This window comes from Mustela putorius, unplaced genomic scaffold (assembly GCF_011764305.1).
Source record: "Mustela putorius furo isolate JIRA1106 unplaced genomic scaffold, ASM1176430v1.1 tig00003850_pilon_pilon_pilon, whole genome shotgun sequence".
NCBI classification, from domain to species: domain Eukaryota; kingdom Metazoa; phylum Chordata; class Mammalia; order Carnivora; family Mustelidae; genus Mustela; species Mustela putorius.
This window is the reverse complement of record NW_025422002.1, coordinates 3,277,464-3,301,812: the sequence shown is the minus strand read 5'-3', so window position 1 is coordinate 3,301,812 and position 24,349 is coordinate 3,277,464. Positions and strand designations below refer to the sequence as shown.

At 36.3% G+C, this 24,349-nt stretch overlaps 1 protein-coding gene across 4 annotated transcripts in view; it reads right to left on the bottom strand.

The window, feature by feature from the left end:
- Positions 1-24,349, bottom strand: part of CNTN4 (contactin 4) — a 936,335-nt gene that overhangs the window by 551,227 nt on the left and 360,759 nt on the right. The window contains exon 1 of one of the 4 annotated variants that reach the window (XM_013053938.2): positions 27-356. The exons of the other annotated variants lie outside the window; for them this stretch is intronic. The gene's annotated coding sequence lies outside the window, so the exon portion shown is untranslated. Of the gene's footprint in view, positions 1-26; positions 357-24,349 lie in introns of those variants that run through there. 4 annotated transcript variants of the gene reach the window in all.

Genomic DNA, 24,349 nt, shown 5'->3' with positions numbered 1-24,349 from the left:
AAGAGGGGGAAAAACCTGATACTTACAGACTGTAAAGTAAAATGTCCCAGTTTCGCTTTACATGTTACAGCAAATCAAACAGAGATTTCAGCTCTCAGCAAGTCCCTGCTTCCACTACACTGATCATCCACGCAGAACAGGCCCTTATGGATTGCTTAGGCAGCTGGGAGATAATGGGACCATATTCTCAGCTGGGACTAGAGATGCTGAACTGCTCTCCGCTGCGTGCTGCATGGCTCTCAGCCAGCATTAATCAAGGAGGACCCAGCTTCGTGGCTGTGTTCCCCAAAGGATCGACATAATTAGCGCATGAATCAAAGACGCACACTGGGAGAATCACACACATCTCTAACTGGCTCTGCTCACATTGAACCTGATTAGGAAATCAAGTTGGTTCCCCGATCAAATGTGTTCAACCTTTCAAAAATAGAGAGACTCACACAGCTGTTTATAGATTTCAAGGGAGGGGTAGAGATTAAGGTTTCTTTCCCAATGGGCAATTTATGTAATTCCTCAACTATAGAACATAATTACACTGATTGTTTGGTACATATGGTGGATTTGTCCTGTGATTTGATTTGTCTGTTAGGGTTTTTTTGTTCTGTTTTGTTTTGTTGTTGGTTTTGTTTTTTCTTGTTTATTTGTTTGTTTGTTTTTGTTTCTGGTATTTTTTCCTGCTCCCAGGAAGGTTACAGGCTGCAGCCTCATTTCCCCTGTGGAGTTTCTGAGACATGCAATTGTAGATCCTTTGCAGGTCTAGACTTTGGGGAGACTAGATGGACTAAAGATGGTTTCTATGGGCACATTTTATGTCCCCAAAGATATGCATCTTCTTGAATTCTGGCCATCCAGCTTAGTCAAAACAGGGTCTAGCATAGTACTTGGGACACCAAGTATTCTAAAAGGAACTGCAATGCTGACTGTGCTTCCATACCTGAAAGAGTGCTCATCACTTGTCCACAGGGTGATGCACTCAAGAGCTGCCTAGCAGCTGCCTGTAGACAGGCTGGGTTTGGCAAAGAAGATATTTTAGTATTTGAATGTGAACTTTTTTTAAAAAAGATATTTATTTGACAGAGAGAGAAAGAGAGAGAGAGAGCACAACCAGGGGAATCAGCGGAGGGAAAAGGAGAAGCAGGCTCCCCGCTGAGCAGTGACCCCATGTGAGACTCAGTCCCAGGACCCTGGGATCATGACTGGAGCTGAACACAGATGCTCAAATGACTGAGCCACCCAGGTGCCCTGAAGATGAACACGTTCAAACAGAACACCAAAAATGGTACTGCTACACTTTTGCCCAGAAATGCCACCTGCTAGACCCTGCAGTTCTTCTTTAATGTAAATTTGACCTCAGTTAAGCAAATCTGAGTTAGGGATGTAAAACATTCCATGTGAGAGAAAGGAGCCTGATCTCTTGTGTCACTCATTAAAACGCTGTAATCAAGGCACCTATGAGGTAATTTAAAGTGCTAAACACACACAGCGACTAGAAGTTAATGAGCCTGTGTGATAAAGGGGCTAGGGGGATTCAGGGAGCCAGAAAACCTAAGCTGTAATTCTCACCTTAGGACACTTTGCCTTTCTGAGCCTCAGTTTTCTTATCTGTGTAATAGGGCTTGGTCCAGACCTTTGAGGGCTCTCACAGGTGTAACATTCTATTTGTTCTAGAAATAGAAAGTAGAACTCCACTAGATTACACTTCTAACAGTAACCAGAATAATGGGAATAAAATAAAGGTATACTTAAACAAACAAACAAAACAACAAAAACAAAAAACCTGTCCCAAAGGCAGGAGCTTCCATTACCTTTCTGGGTCCCATGATAAGTTGGCTAATAAGCAGCAGTTTTAGAGAACGGAAGGCATCCTGATTATGAAGTGTAAGTAAATTATAAATGTGTGAAAGAAAAAAAAAAGGCTGTTCAGAAAATTATTTTATCTAATTCTATACTAATTATGTCTATCTGTCAGTAAAACTGGATGAAAAGCTGAAAGTCCAGGTAGATGTTTGTCTTCATGAGCCAAATGCCAGAGTACAACACTTTGTAGGGGAGTCTTTTTATATTTAATTGAATTACTCCCTCTTTCTTATGTTCCTACTATTTGAAAGTAAAGAAAGGTATGGCTTCTCTTCACATTGTCCGTTACCTCACTTTTGTGAAAAATGTGTATCAACAAGGTCAAAATAACCCAAGCCATCCTAGGGTTTTGGTACTGGCCATAGGGAAAAAACAGGAAATTGATACTTTTATAATCCCTTACTCAAGAACCAGAAAAGTAACTCACTCCAATGACAGAGGATCTCGTGGAAAATGCATCCTGCCAGAACTTTTCATGTCCATTACCAACTCAGTTATTCCAAATCAGATCCAAGGCCTCAAGGTGATTCACTGTCAATAGTTAATAGCAATAAAACAAAGTGGAGGATGATGAAACAGTATAATTACACTTTTCAAAAATTTTACTCAACTTTAGAGTAATTTTTTGTTGGTTCAACATGGTTCGTAAGTATTTTCAATCCAATTTCTCTAAGATAATCTGTTTCCTTATTTCCTTGGGTATTGTTGCAATTCGGCATAAGTTGTAAAATGACTGGCATAAATTTCATGTTTGTTATTTTTATCTGGCTCATTATTATTGAGACTTTAGCACGTCTACTTCACGCAGCTCATGTGAGGTGCTGACAAAAATAGGTTAATTAAATAGCAATTGTGCATCTCAGTCATATTAGCAAACATATTGCTGAAGTAAATGAAAAAAGGAGCAAATTAAAACACTAATGTGTTTATTCAGTGGTACAGTTGAAATAAATAGTTTAATTGGTTTTAAGTTCTATTCAATCCCTGTTTGGCTGGTAATTACTTTGATTCATCTTTGATTATGATATGTAATAGATTCACTTTGACATCATGTGATTTGCACTTGTTTCTAATGGTAGGTTATAATTACTAACTAAAAATTTCTGACTTCCATCAATTCTTCATACATTTCTCCCCTGAGACATACCATTTAAAATATGAAGTGGTTTATAATAAAAGCCTAAATCTGGAAAATGTCTGGTATTTTTTTTTTCCCTTTAAGGTCAAAGCCAACATTAATGTCAAAATAAATATAGCAAAGAGGAAGAGAAAAAGAAAAATGATTAGCAACTATAAACAAAAGAAACTGTCTTCACAGAGATAGTATAACCTGATCTATTACCTCACAATGTATTTCAGAAGCCAAAATATATACAGAGATTGTTTTAGACTTTGCATAGAAATAGTAAGAAACTGCATCTCTTTGGGACTCTGAGGAGTCTGCAATTTTAACAACACTCTTGTCAAGGCTAATAAGAACCTGGGGAATGGGGCTCCTGAGGTCTCTTTCTGGCCATAATACAAGATTCAGCAAGTTAAACACAGCTCTGAGCCTCAGCAAATCTAGGGGCAAAATGAAAGTTATGGCAATAATTTCCCGACAGGTTGAAACTTAATCAATATTTTTTAATGTTTTGGAATCTTCAACAGTAAGTCACCTGATAGGCATACAACTGCTCATTGTTTCTTCTAGAAAGTGATCTTATTTCCTATTCCTTGCCTCACTCACTAAAAGCCAGAGTCAAAAGCTAAGACAACTGTGACATTTCTCCAGTTGAGAACAAAATTTCAAAGGAATGAATGGTTCAGAAATCACTGCCCAGGGCACCCATTGGAATGACAATCAAAGCAGCTTGACTGGACTTTCTTTTCCAATCAAAAGCAATGGGGCCAGTAATAAAGTAATCAAAGAGCAAGACAAAAGTATGGATCCACATGAGAAAGTCTGTGGCCTTATTTGTTTTCCAAGAGATAATCCGATTCCTATAACAGTGACTCAGAGAGAACAGGTTCACAAAATTAAAACAGTCTATGGAAAAAAAAATTCCATTTTATCTATTTATCTTCTATTTATTTATTTATAAGATTATATATATATTTATTTGACAAAAAGAGACACAGTAAGAAAGGGAGCACAAGAAGGGGGAGTGAGAGAGGGAAAATCAGGCTCTCCACCGAGCAGAGAGCCTGATGTGGGGATCCTGGGATCATGACCTGAGCAAAAGACAGAAACTGAAGTACTGAGCAACCCAGGCGCCCCCAAAATAGCCCATTTTAAATATTATGTAACAATGACATAAAATTGGTCCATGAGCTAGATAAAAATATTACACGCCTCAATATTTATTTGCTACAAATTGCTCAGACATGTGGAGTGACCATTAGCAAAAAATGTCTATTAATTGAAGCTGTGTGCACGCGTGCGTGTCTGTGGTTGTGCACGTGTGTGTGTGTGTGTGTGTGTGTGTAGAGAGGGAGAGCAGGGAGAGACAAATTATAGAAAAACTGTTTTGTAAATGTTATTTCTCATTGACTTTCTGGGGTAAAACTGATTTATCCTTATTATATTGGCTAGAGAACACATAGAGATTTTCTTATCATATAAAGAGAAAAAAAGCCCTTTACTCAGAAGACTCTGGTTTTCCTTTTAACAAAGAGAGAGGCTTTGAAAGACTGGTTTTTAACTGCCACAATGGAGGGGGTTGGTGGATGCTACCAGCATCCAGTGGGTGGAGGCCAGGGATACTGCTAACCATCCTCTAATGCATAACCAACTCTGAATAAAATTATCTGGCCCGAAATGTGAATAACATCACATCTGAGAAACTATGACCCAAGGGAACCACGTGGGATCCTCATAGAATTCCTAGGAATTCAGAGCTGAGATTAAAAACCCACCAAGTTTAAATGGCGTTGCTCTAAGTATAACTGTAGTAGCAATGCTAAACACTGTTTTGACTTGGAAGTAACTTCAGACTTTTCAGTATGCTTTCACAAAAGTTATTCAGTAAATAAGCTAGTTCTAAAACCAATAAAGTACTGTAATTCCAAGTCTATCAGTGCAAACAAGCAGGGCCTTAGAACAACTAACCAGAGGCAAGGTCACTAAAAAAGTCAAATCCTAACAAGTACCCCATATGGCCCTAACCTTCCTGTCCTGCTTCTCCCAAAACAAAATAGAACAGATAAAAAAGATCTGATCTTGGGGCGCCTGGGTGGCTCAGTGGGTTAAGCCGCTGCCTTCAGCTCGGGTCATGATCTCAGGGTCCTGGGATCGAGTCCCGCATTGGGTTCTCTGCTCAGCGGGGAGCCTGCTTCCCTCTCTCTCTGCCTGCCTTTCCGTCTACTTGTGATTTCTCTCTGTCAAGTGAATAAATAAAATCTTTAAAAAAAAAAAAAAGATCTGATCTCAATCCACTGTATGTTACCCTTTCCCACCAGATCCTGCCATGGGAACCAAAGAAGACACCTCTTTAGCTAGTTAATTCCATCTAATTCTGTATATGTGTTTTCTTTCTATCTCTTTGTTCCTAAACAGATGGACATCCTTTTCTATGTTCCCATGTCAGGAATCTGATCTTACTCTTGACATAGAGTTTAAGTAGAGAATTGGAATTAAATGCAAATATGCTTCAATTTATGGACTTCCATTAAGAACTCAGTTTTTTAAAACTCTTGTTTATTTACTCATTCAACAAAAATTTACTGAGCACCCACTAAATTCATTGCCCATTTAAATTACTGGGAAGCGAAATAAAATCTCCCAGCATCTGCTTTCCTTACAAACTTCATGCATTTATACTCTATCCCCTACATCATCTTGTCTGGCTCAGAAAAAGTTTACTGCATTTCTCATCATCCACTAAGGTCATTATTATTTATAATCAGCTTTATCACTAATGTAGTGCCCTGTAGACTCTTCAGCTCTGGTGCTGAGCTCTTTTGTTGGCTCCAGGGAGTGTAGGCGCTAGGTAGATGGCAGGAGCTTTTCATTTTACTTGTTGGCATCCCTTCCATCAACTGCAAAAAGCCCTGTGCAGGCTTTTACAGGAGGAGACTCGGATCACCTCTGTTTCTTAAAGAGAAACTATCTCCCCTTAGATCTGTTGCAGATGGAACAACATGAGGAAGAAGTTGTTCAAGTAAGACTGGCAGAAAGAGAACTAAATCCAAAAAAGGTCTCTATTTCTTAAGATTATTACAGTGTTACATTAGAAGAAAAGTGAATAACTGATTACATTAAGCAAAGACTGTTCTTAACATTTCATGGAGTGTGAAAGAGGAATAAGATGCCTTACTTCTTTTGTACATGCTTTAAGAAGATGGGTTACTGTTTTTCCCCCCAAAATGTATCCCAGATACAGAGGAACGGGCTTAATTTTAGAACAACATGAATCAGAGATTAAGGCAGAATTCAAGACTCTCTTTAAGTAGACATTTTAAAAGTTCTTTTCAGGGAAACCACTGTCTAAATTCTACCTTTTTTGTCAATATGGTATAGAAATATTGAAAACAAAGGACAAATATAGCAAACTCAACCTTTAATTCTAGGAATCGAGAATCTGGGTAGTCTACATGATATAGCCACATAATCACATGTAATGCTACAGTATAAATCCACCCTCATGCTAAGTGATATATTTAGTTGGTTCTCTGCAATTTCAAAATAAATTTTCTTACTGCTTTGGTGGGTGGGTGGGGGAAGATATTACAGATTTAATTCTGAGCAGTGCAGAATATAGAAGGATGGCTTCTGTCCAGAGATATATATTTTTTCTGCCATACACTATCATTATTTCAGGTGCTTATTATGTGTCAGAATCAGTTACACATTTTCTAATGATTATCTACTTTAATTTTCACTACAACCTTGTGAAGTAGATGTCTTACTACTCTCATTTCATAAAGACACTGAGAACCAAGAATGTTGCATAAGTTGTCCAAGGGCTCATAGCTAATATGTAGCAGATTTGGGTTTTCTAAAACTTTATCATGTGGAACATTTATTTTTCTTTGTTGACAATATTTTCTTTTCCAATCATGTTCACATCCGAAAATGATCCTCAGTGTGTTTGCCCAGAGTAAACCAGTGGTTCTAAGTTTGTAACTTTGAAACAAGCTGGTATAAAGTAAAGCAAGTATATTAAACCTTTAAACTGTTGGGTAAGGTTGACCTAGAATTACATATAAAATGTAATAACTTTGGACAAGATTATATAGAACACTCAGTTTAAAACTGATTATCTAGATTCCCCATTGGCCAAAAAATTTCTTGAAAAATTCCAAACTTACAGTAAAGTTGAAAAAATAGTATAATGAATACCTATATGATTATGACTCAGAACTAATGGAAACATTTTGATACTTGCTTTCTCTTTTTATTTCCTCTCCTCTCCTTTTCCCTCTTTTTTTTTTTTAAGGTTTTATTTATTTATTTGACAGAGATCACAAGTAGGCAGAGAGAGAGGAGGAAGCAGGCTCCCTGCAGAGCAGAGAGCCCGATGCGGGGCTCCATCCCAAGACCCGGGGATCAGGACCCCAGCCGAAGGCAGAGGCTTTACCCCACTGAGCCACCCAGGCGCCCTCCTTTTCCCTCTTTCCTTCTCAATGTTATACTTATTTTTTTCCCGAATCATTTAAAGGAGCAGATATCTTGGCACTTTATTCTTAAATAATTCTCTACAGAATTAAATGATTTTTTTTTAGCTTTACTGATGTATAATGGACGAATAAAACAGTAAGATACTCTAAGTGTACAATGTGATGATTCACCAAATGTTTTTCCAAAGAAAAAAGATTCTCACCTACATAACTACAAAGCAATTAACCAATGCAAGAAATCTAGCCTTGACAAAAAACTACCATAATTTATTATATGTTCTATGTGTAAGTGACATTGTGTTCTTAGTGCACCGCATTGGGCGTTAGGTATTGTCAGTTTGTCCTGTTGGTAGTATTAAATTTAATCACCAGAATCCTCTCTTATAAATATAAGATTTATTTATTTATTTATAATATTTTGTTTATTTCTTTGACAGAGAGATCACAAGCAGGCAGAGCAGCAGGCAGAGAGAGAGGGGGAAGCAGTCTCCGTGCTGAGCAGAGAGCCCCATATGGGGCTCAATCCCAGGACCCTGGGATCATGATCTGAGCCAAAGGCAGAGGCCTTAACCCACTGAGCCACCCAGGTGCCCCCTCTCTTATAAATATAAAGATATAATTTTACTTTTGCAACTAGTAAGTAGCATTTGGAGAATACTTTTGAGAATGTATGGGCATCATAGTCTCCAATAGCCTTCCATCTGGTCATTTTAGCTTACATTGATGAAACCTGACTGATCAGTTTTTTGCAACGGTTACAAAATATCTGGATTTGTAAACCTCAATAATCAGCCAATTTCTTTTTTTAAAGGATCCCAAACCACTCACTTACCCCTCTCATATAACATCAGAGTAGTGGTAATGGTTGCCATTCAAAAAATACTGTTTCTCAAGTTTTCTTAGAGATCAAAGTCAATGACAACTCATCAAGCTAGTTATGAAAATTTCCAGAGAACATGAAGATATGCAGGAAAATATGAAAATAATCACTCTTTTTAAGAGAAAGAGGGAGTCTGTCAGGATAAACCCAGATATCACTCTTCATAGTAATGTCTGAAGTTGATTAATGAGACATCCTTCTCCATATCTACTAATGCTACACGAATCAGAGTAGAATCACTTTCAACTTCTGCAGAATGTACTCTATATTAAGGAGTTAAAGGGTTCCTTTCAGACATTTTAAATTGTGCCATTTATTGATCTCCAAGCCATTCTATTTTGTTGTAGCATTTTTCACCTGGGAATGAATAAAAAATGAAAATCCCTGGTTGAAATCCATTCTCCACATGGAAGTCAAAGTGTCCTTTCCAAAACAGACATCTAAACACATTATCGTCCTGTTAAAAATCTTTCGATGGATCCCTATCAATTGCCTGGTAAAACTCAAACAGTACCAATTCATACAAAGTTCCCTTTCTAATATCCTCCTTTGCCTGATGATTGTACTTTATATTATACTCATCAATCAGGATTTTTCCCTTTCTTGAAAATTTCATGGTATTTTTTTCTCTCCATACAAATATATTATTTTCTTTGCCTATAATGCTTCCCTACTCCTATAAGCTTCATCAAGAAATATTTTCAATGTTTTAGAGAACTTAAATACAAAATATAAAACCAAAAATCTTTTAGAAAAAGTCTAAGAGAGAATCTTTAGGACCTAGGGCTGGGCAAAGCGTTCTCAGACTTGATATGAAAAGCACAGTCAATGAAAGGAAAAACTGATAAACTGGATCTTATCAAATTAAAAAAAATTTGCTCTGAGATATGCTCTGTTAAGAAGATGAAAACACAAACTATATCCTGAGATAAGATATTTGCAAACCACATATTCATTAAAGGATTAAAATCTGTAATATATGAAGAAATATAGGACTAAACAAATGAAAAAAAAATACAGTTAGAAAATGGGCCAGAACCCCCCTCCACCACCACAAACAGACATTTCACTGTGAAGGATAAATAGATAAGAATATGAATGGATGTTCATTAGCTATTAGGAAAATGCAAACTAAAATCATAATGAGTTATAATACACACCTGTCAGAAAAGCTAAAACTAGAAAATAAGAAACATTAAATGTTGGGGAGAATGTAGAGAAAATAAATAACTAACACATAGCTGACAGGGATATAAAATGATACAGACACTCTGGAAAACATTTTGGTAATCTCTGAAACAACAAAACTAAAATTACCATAAACCCCCAAACTGCTCTCCTGTTACTAACTACTATGTTGCCACAAATGCAATCAATATTTCCTAAGCATCTATCAAGTTCCATGTAGTAAACATATATATTTGTAATAAGTAAAATATAAAAATAAAATAGGAATATTTAATGACTTATCTTCATATTCATATTTCATTATATAAACAACTTTTTATCAATATTGACTTAGTATATTCCAATGAAGAATTTGAAATTATTTCATCTGTTTCTACTTTAAAGAACAACTGATCATTGGTAGCATGGAAATATAGACAGAGGGAGAGAGAACCAGTGGGAAAGTAAGTAAATGAAAAGATTGAGTGCTGGTGAGTCAGACAAACAGATGACAACAATTACAGGTTTATATCCTGGGGAGGGAGAAAGACAATAGATAAGTAATCAACAGGTAAATTCAATAATTGTAGATTCTGTAAGTATTCTATAAGAAATAAGAGTCATAAGACAGAGAATAACAGAATTTGGCACTTCAGTATTCAACATGGTTGGTGAGATCAGAAAAAGGTATTAAATAAGCTACCATTAAAAGCAACATTAATAGAAAACATGTGAAATTTTTATATGCCATAGTGGTGGGTTATAATATTCACCAGCATCTTATCAGAATAAACTCACTCCAATTCCCAAATCCCTTCAATGTGGCTTCTGTTTCTATATGTGTACACTCATGAACAAAGGACACTAAATTTTTCAACGTGTCAATGTGAGAACCACTGACAGTGTTTATGAAAATGTACCAAACTGGATTTTCCAGACATAATGATGAACTAAATCATTTGAAGGTGCAAATGCTATGGGAATACAACCAATGGGGTATAGATTTTAGATACTCTGGAACTAGTTCAGAGGGATCTGGGACATCAAGTTAAGAATTGTATATCTGGGGTGCCTGGATGGCTCAGTGGGTTAAAGCCTCTGTCTCCGGCTCAGGTTGATCCTGGGGTCCTGGAATCGAGCCCCACATTGGGAATCTCTGCTCAGCAGGGAGCCTACTTCCTCCTCTCTCTCTCTTTGCCTGCCTCTTTGTCAAATAAATAAATAAATCTTTAAAAAAAAGAATTTTATATGTGATTCATAAGGGAAGATGACTGTCCATTAAAGTTTTTGGATTACTGGTGATAAAAATGAGGACATCAAAAAGTAGTAACGAAATACAATGAAATACATGTGTAAAAAGAAGGAAGCATTTATTACCCATGCCACATGTTCCCCTTTGGAGGGACAATGGTAGAATAATACTCTTCGACTGTTCCCCATGAGTATGGAAGAAGAAATGGGACATAAGCACCCCGTTTTCTTCTATTATCTCTTCAGAAACCTATACTTCTGAAAGGGTGCCTTCTGTCCTGCTTTCTGACCACGTAGCACAGAGCCAGTCCTTTGGAAGCAGCAACAGTTGTCCAGGTGTACAAGTAACTGGATGGATAAATCTGTTTAATTCAGCGGTGAATTACTGCCACTATTTCAACAAATCTATGCTATATTTCCCCTTTCTCAGCAATAACTGCTGTATTTTTATTTCTATTAGTGTGATTACTAAGTATGTCTCCTATTGATTCTAAATTTTGCAGGGAAATAGGGCATTGTACCTAAGCCTCCTAAAATCTCCAGATAGATTTTTCGTGGAATATCTAAGAATTTACAATATCTCAGTAAAAATGAAATGAACTGATTAAAAAGCAAACAAGTTTAATTAAACTAAAATTTTATATAAGCATATACGATGTAATCAAGAATAAACAGCTTTCTTACTGGTAGAATATTGCATTGCCAATATATTTTTTGGGATGACATGACAAAGTAGAGTTTGTATCTTAAGGAAATATTCAATTAACTTTTCTTTCTTTTATAATTACTACACAGAATGTATAGTGTGGTAACAATGGCTATTTCTTAAATAGAAATTGCTTATACCTTTTAAAATCTAACTATTCTGGGAAAGCCCACACAACTATAACTTCCATCATCATCTGGATGGTTAGGGACAGAAGATAAGTGAGAAGATCTGCATTTCAACCATGTATTGTAGATTACCATCTACTTTGTCTCTGTGCCATATTCTAATGGCTGAACTCAGGATCAGGTTGGAAGCCCTTCCTATATTCTAAATTTATATTCTAAAATTACTTTTAGAGACTGAAGTTTGCTATTTTTTAGACCTGGGTTATGTAAAAAAATATACTGTATGCAATACTAAAATAAGCAAATGTTTTTCATGGATTAATTCATTTATTAAGTATTTATTGAATAACTCATATGTCTACGTGGCTGAGGATTTAATGCAGGTCTAGGCTTGACACTTGCTTTCTAGGAATTTGAGGACCCATAGAGAAGTATAATCATATAGATAAGTATTTTAAGAGAGTATTTATTAAAGTCCTTTGGGAATTTAGAAAAGGAAAAGATTATTTCCTACTTGACACTTTAAATAAAAAATGCTTTGGGGAAGAAGTGGTGTTTGAAAAAAGAACTTGAAATATCTGTCAATTTTAGACATTCAGAGATTGCTATTAAATGTTGATTATGATGGTGAAGAGAGGACTTAAAACAATCTTCTATTTTAGCTGCTCCACAATAAAAGAGGTCCCCTTCTAAATAAGTATCACTTTCCCATTTGGGGCATGGTCTCTGGTATCTTGATTTTTTTTTAGGATTTAAAGGACTATCTCTCTGAAAAACATTTGTATGCACAATTACATTTTTTAAATAAAATATCAAGGAATTCACAGACTTTTGGTTAAGAGATTCTGCATTAGATCAAGAGAATATTTTAAATAAATAATATACTGCATATAAATAGTATCTTACATTTTTTCCAAGACTTTTTACATTACTACAATATGAAGTAGCAGTAAGGGCTTTATCATTGCCCCTATTTTTCAAATTAGATGAGATATAGAGAAATCAAGTAACTCTTCCAAGATTAAGAATTTCCTTGTGATTTTCTGGGATTATACCAGTACTGATTATAATGCCTCCTTCAGCAGCTGAAATTCTTCATTTTTATCATTCTTTTGAAACTTTCCTTATTCAAACTGGTTCGATTACAATGAGAAAGAAAAATCACAATGATAACTCAAAATAAAAAGAAGTTCATTTCTTTTTTTAAAATTTTATTTATTTATTTGAGAGAGCGAGAGAATGAGAGAGAGAGAGAGCATGAGAGGAGAAAGGTCAGCGGGAGAAGCAGACTCCCTGCTGAGCAGGGAGCCCGATGTGGGACTGGATCCCCGGGCTCCAGGATCACGACCTGAGCTGAAGGCAGTCACTTAACCGACTGACCCACCCAGGGGCCCAAGAAGTTCATTTCTTACTCACAAGGGGGAAAAATTCCTAATAAGCAACATAGGGCTGGTATAGCAGTTTCACAGTCATCAATTAACCTAGGTTTCTTTTCTCATTCCACCTCTTTCCTGCCCCACTGTTCTAGCATTACATTAATCAACATAACCTCTTAGTTCATGATAGTTTCTAGAGCTCCAGCCATCACGTCTATGTTCCCAGCAGTAGAAAGAAGGAAGTAGAGCAGAGGACTGGAAAGCACAATTTCTAACTACATTAACTCTCATGGAAGAGACTTCTCAGAAGTCTCTCCAAATATTTCTGCTTATATTACATTGGATAAAGCTTAGTTACATGGACATATTAGTTGCAAACATACTAGCAATTACAATATTTTATCTAGGTACACTGATGCCCTAAATAAGACTGGGGTTCTGTTATTAAAGAACAAAGTAAGAATAGATATGATTGGCAAATAGCAGTCGTTCCCATAATCACTACCCAACTCTATATGCTAAAGGCAACAATAAAACTGTGATGGTAGAAATCACTGAATGAGAATTCTGAAGATGTGATTTCTGGTTGATGAGAAAATATCAACTAGATCTGTGTGTGGTTTGCATTTCCTGATTTGTAAAATAACAGAAATTGGAGACTAGAGGGCCCCTCAGGTAGCCTCCAGCCACTAAGGTTTTAAAATAGCTAAAATAAATGTTACCTCATTACCTTCTGTCATTTTCTGCTATGTTAACTACCCCCACATCTGAAAATAGTGTAATTTAGACTCTGTAAGGATAGTAGAGTAGCTCCATTGACTGGATTACATTAGAACAGATATTCACTGAAAGAAAAAATAAAGAGTAAGGAAAATTTTTTCTTGGGAGTTGAGCATAAATGGCAACTTTTTTATCATCTTGCTACCAAGAGAAAGATACTATATATTATCTTCTTGCTATTTGGGGTGGGGAAGGGAAATTCACAATCAAAATGAAATGTTTAGACTTATAATTTAAGAACTTTAAGATTCTAACATTAATATGTGCAGCTGTATATAAAAACTATCATTTATGCAAGTAAAATAAAAAACAGCTCTTAATGCCCCCAGAATAATCAATATTTTTATGTTTATAGAATTATATCTGTGTAACAATATTACAATGGAGTCTTTGTGTCGTCTTCCTATAAAACCTGATAGAATGAAAAGACTACAGAATACTGTTTGAACTATAAATTGCCACCATACTTCAGATTCGTTAATTAGGATACAAGCATGTGGTTCTTTCTGAGTATTGCCGAAGAAGGCAGCTAATCCACATTTATCTGCTTCATTGTTCTTCTCTTTCATTTATTGCTTCTCTTTCATTTATTATTTCTTAAATGGAAGGGCCCAGAGTGTCATAAAAAGGAATTAATTGAAAACTAAGTAGAAAATTTAATAATGAGCCAAATGGCTGACTTTTTTTTTTAATTATTTCACCAAGGAGGAAAAAAATATCCATTAACAACAATATGGTCACCTATCTATCTGTAAAATACAGGAAAGTGGGAGGGAAAACAATGGCTGATCCCAGTTCTGAGATCTCTAAAGCATCATACCTAGAAGAGAACCTGCTCTCTCGTTCTGCCAACTTGGAGCACTGAACAAGATCTCCCCCACACTATTCTCAACAGGTTATGATATCTCTGTTCCAATGTCTTCAAAACTGCCTCTGTTAGATTTGAGGTAAGCTTCTAGAACAAAACCAAGCCACCTGACTCAGTACATTGACCTATAATTTTCCTGAAATCTGGGACATAGTTAGAAGGTAGGATTCACAAATACCATTAAAAAGGTGTTATAGCAAAAGTATATAAAACACATGCAAAGAATATGACCACCTCTTCCATTAAATCCCATTAAATTATTAAGCACCCATATAGGTGAGGCACTGTGCTAAGAACCTAGAGGGCAACATTTCTTTCTTACCAGGAATTTTCAAGCCAGTGATTATTGAATACATTTAGAAGGGTACCTAGAGATTTTCTTAAAAAACAACGAAAACTGGAACAATATAATACAGCCTAAACTGTCACATTTTCTAATTTGCAGGTAGGAAATAAGGTATAGAAGATTTAAAAAGAATCCCTGTTTGAGAAGTCTACAGTATAGATTTGTGAGACAAACAAAAGCCTGTGAAATGCTTCAAAAATAATCACAGAGAGGACACCAGTATAAAGCACCAGAGTGCAATAAAACCATGACAGCAGTCTTCTCCATGATGAAAGTTTCTTTAAGACAGAGTGAAGGTCTATTCCCATGAAAAGGACTTGGATTATGGGAATGTAGATACCTTTTGAGGCATTCCCATTGTGCTGAATATCAGAGATTATATATACTAAAGCTACAGTTAGAGAGATTTTAAACACACATGAAAAGATGCATTAGATGACATAGTTCAAACTAAATGAAATGCAGTTTAAAAATGAAGTTTTAAAGCCTATAAGAGTCTATAAATATTAGATAATGATATCGCTTTTATTAGACAAAAGCAACATCATCTGTTTTCTCCTAGTATTTTACCATGATAGTGCTTACACATTCACAAAGTTTAATTTTAGAAAAGGGATCATAATTACCAATATACCCACCATCTACATTCAACAATGTTTGACATTTCACTATACATGTATGCATTTGTATTTTTTTCTTTCCGTTTCATTTGTTGACCCACTGGTGAGTAAATTATCTGGTAAGGAGGACATGCTAGTATAGAGGTTTCTTAATCTGTTACCCTTTACTAACTTGGTTCTTTCATTTTTAAAGCTAACTTCACTTTTCTTCTTCTTCTTCTTCTTCCTCTTCTTCTCCTTTTTTTTTTTTTTAAGACTCTATTTATTTATTTGACAGAGAGAGACAGCAAGAGAGGGAACACAAGCAGGAGGAGCAGGAGAGGGAGAAGCAGACTCCCTGCTGAGCAGTGAGCCTGATGCGGGGCTCGATCCCAGGACCCAGGGATCATGACCTGAGCCAAAGGCAGATAGATGCTTAATGACCTGTGAGACACCCAGGCACCCCATTCATTTTTATTTCTAATGATACATGAGTGTATACATGGGGGGTGGATTTGTTCATACCACAATAAGTTGTTTTCTTTGCATGTTTTCTCAGCACCTGCCATGTACTATATGGTATAAAGGGTAAAACAGTTAATGTTAAACACTCTCTAGCCTTAAATGTCTTTTTTTTTTTTAAGATTTTATTTATTTATTTGAAAGGCAGAGATCACAAGTAGGTAGAGAGGCAGGCAGAGAGAGAGAGGAGGAAGCAGGCTCCCCGCTGAGCAGAGAGCCCGATGCGGGGCTCGATCCCAGGACTCCGAGACCATGACCCGAGCCGAAGGCAGAGGCTTTAACCCACTGAGCCACCTAGGCGCCCCTTAAATGTCTTTTTTAATTGATTCACTAAAGATATGGCTTAAGGGAAAACAAATTTGAAGCAGATCACAATTAAAAACCCATGGGACTTTATAACTAGCACACTGACAAAAACAGTTATTGGTGCCTCGCTCAGAAACTGTGTTGGATAACCTGGGCAGGCAACTGAGCATAGCTGGAAACTGCCTAAGCTAATTAAGAATAGACAAAAATATGAGAAGGACATGAAGGTTTCTTGCACTGAGATAATGCAGAAGGCAGCAGGCTTTGGATGTGTAAGACTGCTACTGAGGTAGGCCCAGGAGGAAAACGTGCAGCCTGATACAAGAAGAAAGTTCCTTTTAGATGGGAGTACGTCTTTTAGGGAAAAAGTCACTAGTGGAGACATTTAGGCTTTTGTTTTTCTTTTTTGTCTTTTCTGTAAATAGAGTTGACAATACTCTTGTCTATGCAGCTGTTAGCTGAGAGCTTTTTCCTTTCCTGGTGAAGATCGTAATTTAATCCTACTATTTCAGCAACCTTTGCTTAGGAAAATATCATATGATCAATTATGACTCCCACATTTCCCTACATATCATTTCCCTATGTGGTTATTGCTGTTTATAGACACATGTAACAACAGAACAAACTGTATATCTTATACATGCACGTACACACACACACTCTTTCTACAATAAAGGTCAAATAAGCAAGATGGATGGAACCAATATTCCTCACAGAATTCCTTGTTCCATAGAGAGTATTTTCCAGTTTTCCTTCGAGAAAATGAAGAAAACAAATATGGAATACTGGAAGAGGGGAAAAAACTAAATTCCATAATTTTCCTAAACAGCTGAACAAATGATTATTCTAGGCACAAAACATTATGCCCTGCGTCAGGATCTTTAAAACTTAGCAGCATGTAGGAAAGGCACTTTTTTTTTTTTAAGATTTTATTTATTTATTTGACACAGAGAGAGAGATCACAAGTAGGCAGAGAGGCAGGCAGAGAGAGAGGGGGAAGCAGGCTCCCTGCAGAGCAGAGAGCCTGATGCAGGGCTCGATGCTGGGCTCTATACAGGGCTCGATCCCAGGACCCTGAGATCATGACCCGAGCCGAAGGCAGAGGCTTAACCCATTGAGCCACCCAGGAACCCCAGGAAAACCCACTCCTAAGAGTGACCCATATAACTGGAATTGTTCTGGAGTGTCGAGGTCCTAAAATTAGGGCATAATGTTCCCTACACTGGACATAAGATGTTCGTCTTTAAATTTGCTACATTCCTCAGAACATGGGATGTTGGAAATGAAGAAATTACTTCCGTATTTCTCCGCATTTCAGCTGTAGCAAATGGGAATATTCAGCCAGCAGGGAACACAAGGTCTAGCATAAGGGGATGGGAAAACAAACAGTGGCTATGAGAGTGTGGGCTTCCTTTCTTTAACACCACCCCCTCAATTTCACTCAAGTAAGGAAAATTAGGAGAATAATGGAAACTCTGTTTTATTTGGTACTCAAATCTTGGTGGGCTCTGGGAAGAGCCTTAATCACTATGGTGACTTTTATTAGATTCAATATGATAATTCTAGAATGCTTAAACATCTAATGTCTTTTGTTGAGAGGGCAAAAATAATTTTCAACAAGTTTCTTATCCTCTCAAGATTGGCAAAAGCTCCCAAATGATCCGTTAAACTGAGCTATTTCAATATTTCGCCAGAAATAAAATGAGTCAATACATGCTAATGTGGAAAATATTTCAACATAAAAACTCACAGAAAAAAAAATTGCAAAAACAAAGCAAGGCTTTATGCCAGGAAAATATCTGATGGAAATCAACATGTCTCTGTAGAACGATACAAAGATGAATGATTTGGGTTCTATTGTATTATTTATCATTCCTTTTTATCTAAGATTCCAGACTATCTATTATTAAAAATGGAGTCTACATTCAATTTAAATAACATTATGCTAGTTGCTCTTCTCACTTGTAAGTATTCATTTCAATTGAAGGGACTGGTAATGCACTGATACAAAGAGAAAGGGAGGCACTGCCATTGAATACCACTACCCAAGCTCTGAATGTTCAGTTGTTTTATAGGTTTTCTTAGCAAACATGAACTTAGATTGTTAACTGTTAAGCCTCTGTATCTAAACATCTTAGATAACTACCAATAGTTGTGCTTGAGGGGTAAGTAATTGTAAAACAGGCAGTGTGGCTAATGCCCAAAATAATAAATCTGTATTAGGGATAATTACAGATAGTTTAATTGCTATGGGGATGTTAATTGGCAAGGTACATACAAAGAAGAGGAGAAAATAGAAGTGCTTTTCAGCTGGGGCTGAATCACAGGTTTGCTAAACCTACCTTCTATGTGTGTGTAGTCTTAAAATGCACTGAGTCATAATTTAACTCTAAATTTATTTTCGTGAACAAATAAAACCTACTGCTACATGTCACCTGTTTTTGCAAAAATTAATTTGCTGCCAAATGCTGATACTATTTCTTTCCAACATTGTATGTGGCAAATCTCATAGTAGATTAGAAACTGACAGGGGAGTATAAAAGAGAGTTTCTCATATAGTCCTAAAATTATGAAGATACAGGAGAAGAGAGATCACACTCAATGCAACATCCCCCCAAAGGTTTTTAGACCTTCTTGGAGGCACACCTCTACCGTATGGGGGGAAAAAGGTAAATGTTCATCAAATGCTACCACATTTTTAAGTGTTTATATGTATTTGCATTATGAATATACACAGATACACATTTCACTCTACGTTTGAAGGAAATCATCTATGGTAAAGAATAACCAAATATGCTATTATCCTAGGACAATAAAGTTGAGTGTGAGCTTCTTCAACATGATGATTATATTTTCATCTCTAATTCCCCTGGCACAAATAACTTTTGCAGAGTAGATGGATAGATGGATAGATGGGTGGATGGTTGGTAGGAAGGGAGAGAAGACATAAACTACTATATAAATATATAACTTTCTTGTTAATTGTTTAGGTTAAGTTTATTTTTAAAGATTTTATTTATTTATTAGAGAGAGAGAGAAAGAAAGAGAACACTAGTACAAGCAGGGGGAGCAACAGTCAGAGGGAGAAGCAGACTCCCCACTGAGCAGGGAGCCCAATGTTGGACTCGATTCCAGGACCCTGGGATCATGATCTGAGCCAACAGCAGATGAGATGACTGAGCCACCCAGATGTCCCTAGGTTAAGTTTATACAATATCCCCCTCTCCCACCAAGAAGTGGCAATACCTATAAAAGTCAGTGTACTGGAGTTAAAAAATAAGCTGACTCACAAATAATCTAAGAAAGGAATCAGGTTCAAAAATGATATGTTTATATAAACTAAAACTATTTTTAAGTTAGACATTTTACCAATACAAATACTCCATCTGGAACCCCAATAATTATATAATTGCAGAAAGCAGTGTTTTTACAAACTGTGTTCTGTAGATCCTTAACATTCCAAAGCTGCCAGAGAAGAAAATGGGAAGAAAACAGTCATTTGGTGTCCATGATTTCAAAGAGGCTACACATTTATAACTGATTTATATGAAGAAAGTATGTCACACCTTAATTTTTAAGATAAAAACAAAACAATCTAAAAATGTCATTTTACATAATCGTGGGATTTCACAAAAAACAGCTTGGAGAAAACAAAAGGCCCCTAGTTTTAACTCCTGCAAAACCCTCCAAATGATTAATTTTTACCCACCACAGTAAGATGGTTAATCTGTCAGAGTCTTACATCAGTGACCAAAAATCAAGGCTAATCCATCCCTTTACAACTACACCCAAATGAAAATGTTATTTTGACAAAATAATATGGAAACAGTGACAAGACAGTAAGCCAAATTTTTACTCAGACAAAGCACATGATTATCAGGGATACATTTTTAGTTTTCAAGTTGCGTTTTTGGTGCTTCATAAATTAATGCATCCAACACTGATACGGAGTATAAAACCTCAAAAATTGAGTTAGATTCTGTGCTCATTATACTAGTAATTCTAGTTAGTGAGGTGCACAATTGCCTTTTACCACCACATCAAATCATCCCAAAGTCCAAACTTTTCCCTCATTTGATCTTAATATTCTATTTAGGTGTTTAATACTTAGCAGAGGTTTCTCTTAGATTCAAATGGACGCTAGACTTAGAACACTCCAGTATTATAGGCCACATGTGATATCAGGTTATACAGAAGAATACAGTTCAGAAATACAGCTAGCCAGCAGGGCAGTAGTGGTTCCTTTTTGAGATGTAATTTTTTTTTTTTAAGATCTAATTTATTTATTTGAGAGAGAGAGAAAGAGAGATTGAGAGAACAAATGGGAGGAGGGGTAAAGGGAGAAGCAGACTCCCCGCTGAGCAGGGAAGGGAGCCTGATGCAGGGCTCAATCCCAGGACCCTAAGATCATGATCCAAGCCGAAGGCAAATGTTTACCTAACTGAGCCACCCAGGAGCCCCTTTTTGTGAATGTCCTTGCAGCAGTTCACAAAGAGCCTTCCAGGACCCCTTCTCACCAGGAGGTGTAAGGAGGCATGAGGACTGGTGACGTGAAAGAAAGCAAGAGTCACATTGGACAAGCACTGGAGTCTAAAAGCTTCATGTCCCCAGAGAGCCAGCATCTCTTTTAACAACTCCATAGAAATAGCTTCCAGGGTCTCCACAAGGGACACACAGTTGTAAGAGTCACTGCATTCCAGGGAAGCCCCAACCATCACATCCCCACCTAATACTCACTGGCCATATATACTTCCTCTTAATGCAGATACAATTTATAAACATAAGTTATTTTCACCAAAAACAATATTGTCTAGCAATATACTGTCTAGCAAATTACTGTCTTAGCAGTTTAGCAGGTTAACAGAATTAGAGTAATGAAAGGTAGAATTCGAAAGTCAAAGGAAAAAGGATTTTGTTAAATTTTTACCTTCAGATCTCTATCTCAATAGCAGTCACTTCAAATACTTTATTCTTCTATAGCATATGAATTTAGAGGAAATAATCTGAGCATTGATAACTACCATCATAAATTGTTATGCAACTGGTGGCAGACATTTAAAAATTCCATTTCCCCATTCTACTAACATCCATTAGACATTAAGAAAACTTTGATCCAAACACAAATTATCCAAAACCATTATGTGACAGATTGCTCAGGAAAAGCTACTAGTTCTCCTCATTATTCAATAAGAACTGAAATCACTGCTCAGGCACTAAAGGATTTCTACAAACACATGATGCAAGTTAAAATCCTGTGTGCAAGCATACACTGGATTTTACCTACAATTAGCAGTTGTTAATAGAAACTAGCCAACTTAATTTTTTAAATGTCTACTTGTAGAATTTATTGGAAAAGGTTTAAAAGTAACTTGTTTTCTGGGTCAGAAAGATAGAAAAGTAAAGGAAATGACTACAGGATGTTAAGTTATTGGCATATAATAGTCCACCCCCCACCCCACCCTGATCTACAGGGAATACATCCCAAGACCTCTAGCACATACCTGAAACCATGGATAGTACTGAACTCTATGTATACTATGATATTTCCTATAGATACACACCTATGATAAAGTTTAATTTATATGTTAGGCACAGTAAGAGATTAAAAGCAGTAACTCATAATAAACTGGAACAATTACAACAATATACTATAATAAAAGTGATGTTGAATGTGGTCTCTCTCTCTCAAAGTATCTCATTGTACTGAATTCACCCTTCTTTCTGAGATGGGAGATGATAAAATGCCTACGTGATGAGATAAAGTGTCGTATATGATGCAGGTGACATGGCAGCAGGCCAGTACTAACCTTTTCATGAGAGTCGAGCAAGGGTCATCAGCTAAGTGATGGGGGTAATTGCATCCACAAGAAGGGCAACCATTGAGAAAGGGGGACTACTGTATTAGTTTTAATCTTTTCCAGAAGGACAAACAAATGATCTGGAATATTTAAAAGAAGAGACAAAGTAATTTCAGAGAACAGCTTCTAAAATGGTTGGGGCTTTCTAGCCATAGACCATTGTCACACTATCAGGAAGATGAAAAGGATGAACGAAAACTTAAGTCCTTCGGGGCGTGGAGGGGGTACATCCTGAAGGAGGGAATGTACAATAAACATAAGCTTCCCTTATGAGTATGGATGAAAAAAATAATAAAGTTTATGGATAAAGCTGTAACAAGAATTCTGTTTAGTAACAATTAATGTTTAAATAGCACTAAGAACTGACAAAACTAAGAACTAAGAAAAGATACCTGTCTATCAGGGAACTTACATTTCAGTCACCATTTTTAAAAATTAATTTGAGAGCTACTTTTATGTCATGCATAAAAGCTAGCGGGTGGACTTCTAACCCCAATCCACAGATCTACATGGCATCTCAGATTAACTTAGATCTTAGGTCTCCTGTGTGTTACGACCCTCCAAAATAAGAAAACACAATTACATACTTTGACTTTGTGCCAATGCATCTTCCTTCTTTAAAATGAAGGGGTTTCGAATTTTTGAATCACTAAACTATTCAAGTGAAACTAATATATACTGTATGCTAATTACAGTAGAATTACAATTTTAAAAATTATGGGTGTGTACATTTTAAGTTTCAATAGCTACTGACTTACTGTTCTCCAAAAAGGACTGAATAAAGGAAACTTTAAATACAAAAAAATAAATAAAAAAATAAAATGAAAGGGTTTCAAGTCAATGCGTTATCTATCATACTTTTCATAAACACACAGTACTCCCTTTTTCCCCTCTTCAGATTACTGAACATAATATAGGAAACAATATCCAAAAGTAGACTTCAAGGTAGAGTATTTTTTATAAAACATCCGACTGTTGATAATTCTCTTCCATATCAATGCCCAAGTGATTATTTCCAAGTAATTTAAAAATAGATTATATGTTTCAGCAAAATCTCCTGTTTGTTTTCTGGCCTACTAATAGCCTTTTATTAAGCAGCTGTTCGTATTGAGTTTACTGCCTTCTTGCTCAAATGGCCAGAGCCCTGATACCTCAGCATTTTCACACAGCTCATTAGATGCAGCACGGTTTAGAACACAGTGATGGAAATTAGTACCTCCCAAAGGATTAGAGCTAAAATAAACCAATCCTGGTATTGGTTAAACCATCAATGATTCCTCCCCCAAAAGACATGTGCTGTGTATCTCTTTGCTTTTTGTATTTTTACTTTACTAGACGTTCAAGAACTGTATTTTATTAATAAGGAATTCTAAAGGTAGATCACAGAGCTTAAGTGTTGAACATATGGATCCTGAATTCTGACTGCTTCCTAACAGGATCTGCCAGTCACTAGCTATTTAACCAACGCTAAGACTCAGGTCTGCGTGTCTAAAATAGGGTAAAAAATACTCTTTTGTTTGTAGGGTGGTTATAAGTATTAAATGGGATAATGTATATAAGGTACTTATCACAGATCTTATAATAAGTGCTGAATTTGGTCATTGCATATAATATTATTATAAATAATCATAATTATTATCATCATTATGTAAACATAAAGCATGGAATATCCAGATGGGTACTCCTCCAGCATCTACTAAAACATAATATATTATTTGTATCTGAAATCTTCATTATGACCTGAATCACCTGTGCAATTTTCTGGGAATTCCTTACTTACAGGCAAACACATTTTTTATAAGAAAAACAACCATTTTAGAAGCCAGCTACTTATATCTCTTTGCCTGCCTAAGAAAGCCAACTTGTGCTAGACTTTACAACTTTTTTGTTCTTGTTGTTATATTTCATCTTATTGGTACAGGTCAGCTTTTTAGGCTGTCAAAACAATTCCAAATCTTGGTTCTGGGTTCTATTCTATTAGTTATCCTTCCCAGTTGTGTCATTTACAAATCTGAAAGTGTGTCTTCATCCAAAAAGTTGACAAAATGTTGATGAAGCCCAGTCAAGCATAGGGACCTATGATGTATCCCTGAAATTTCTCATC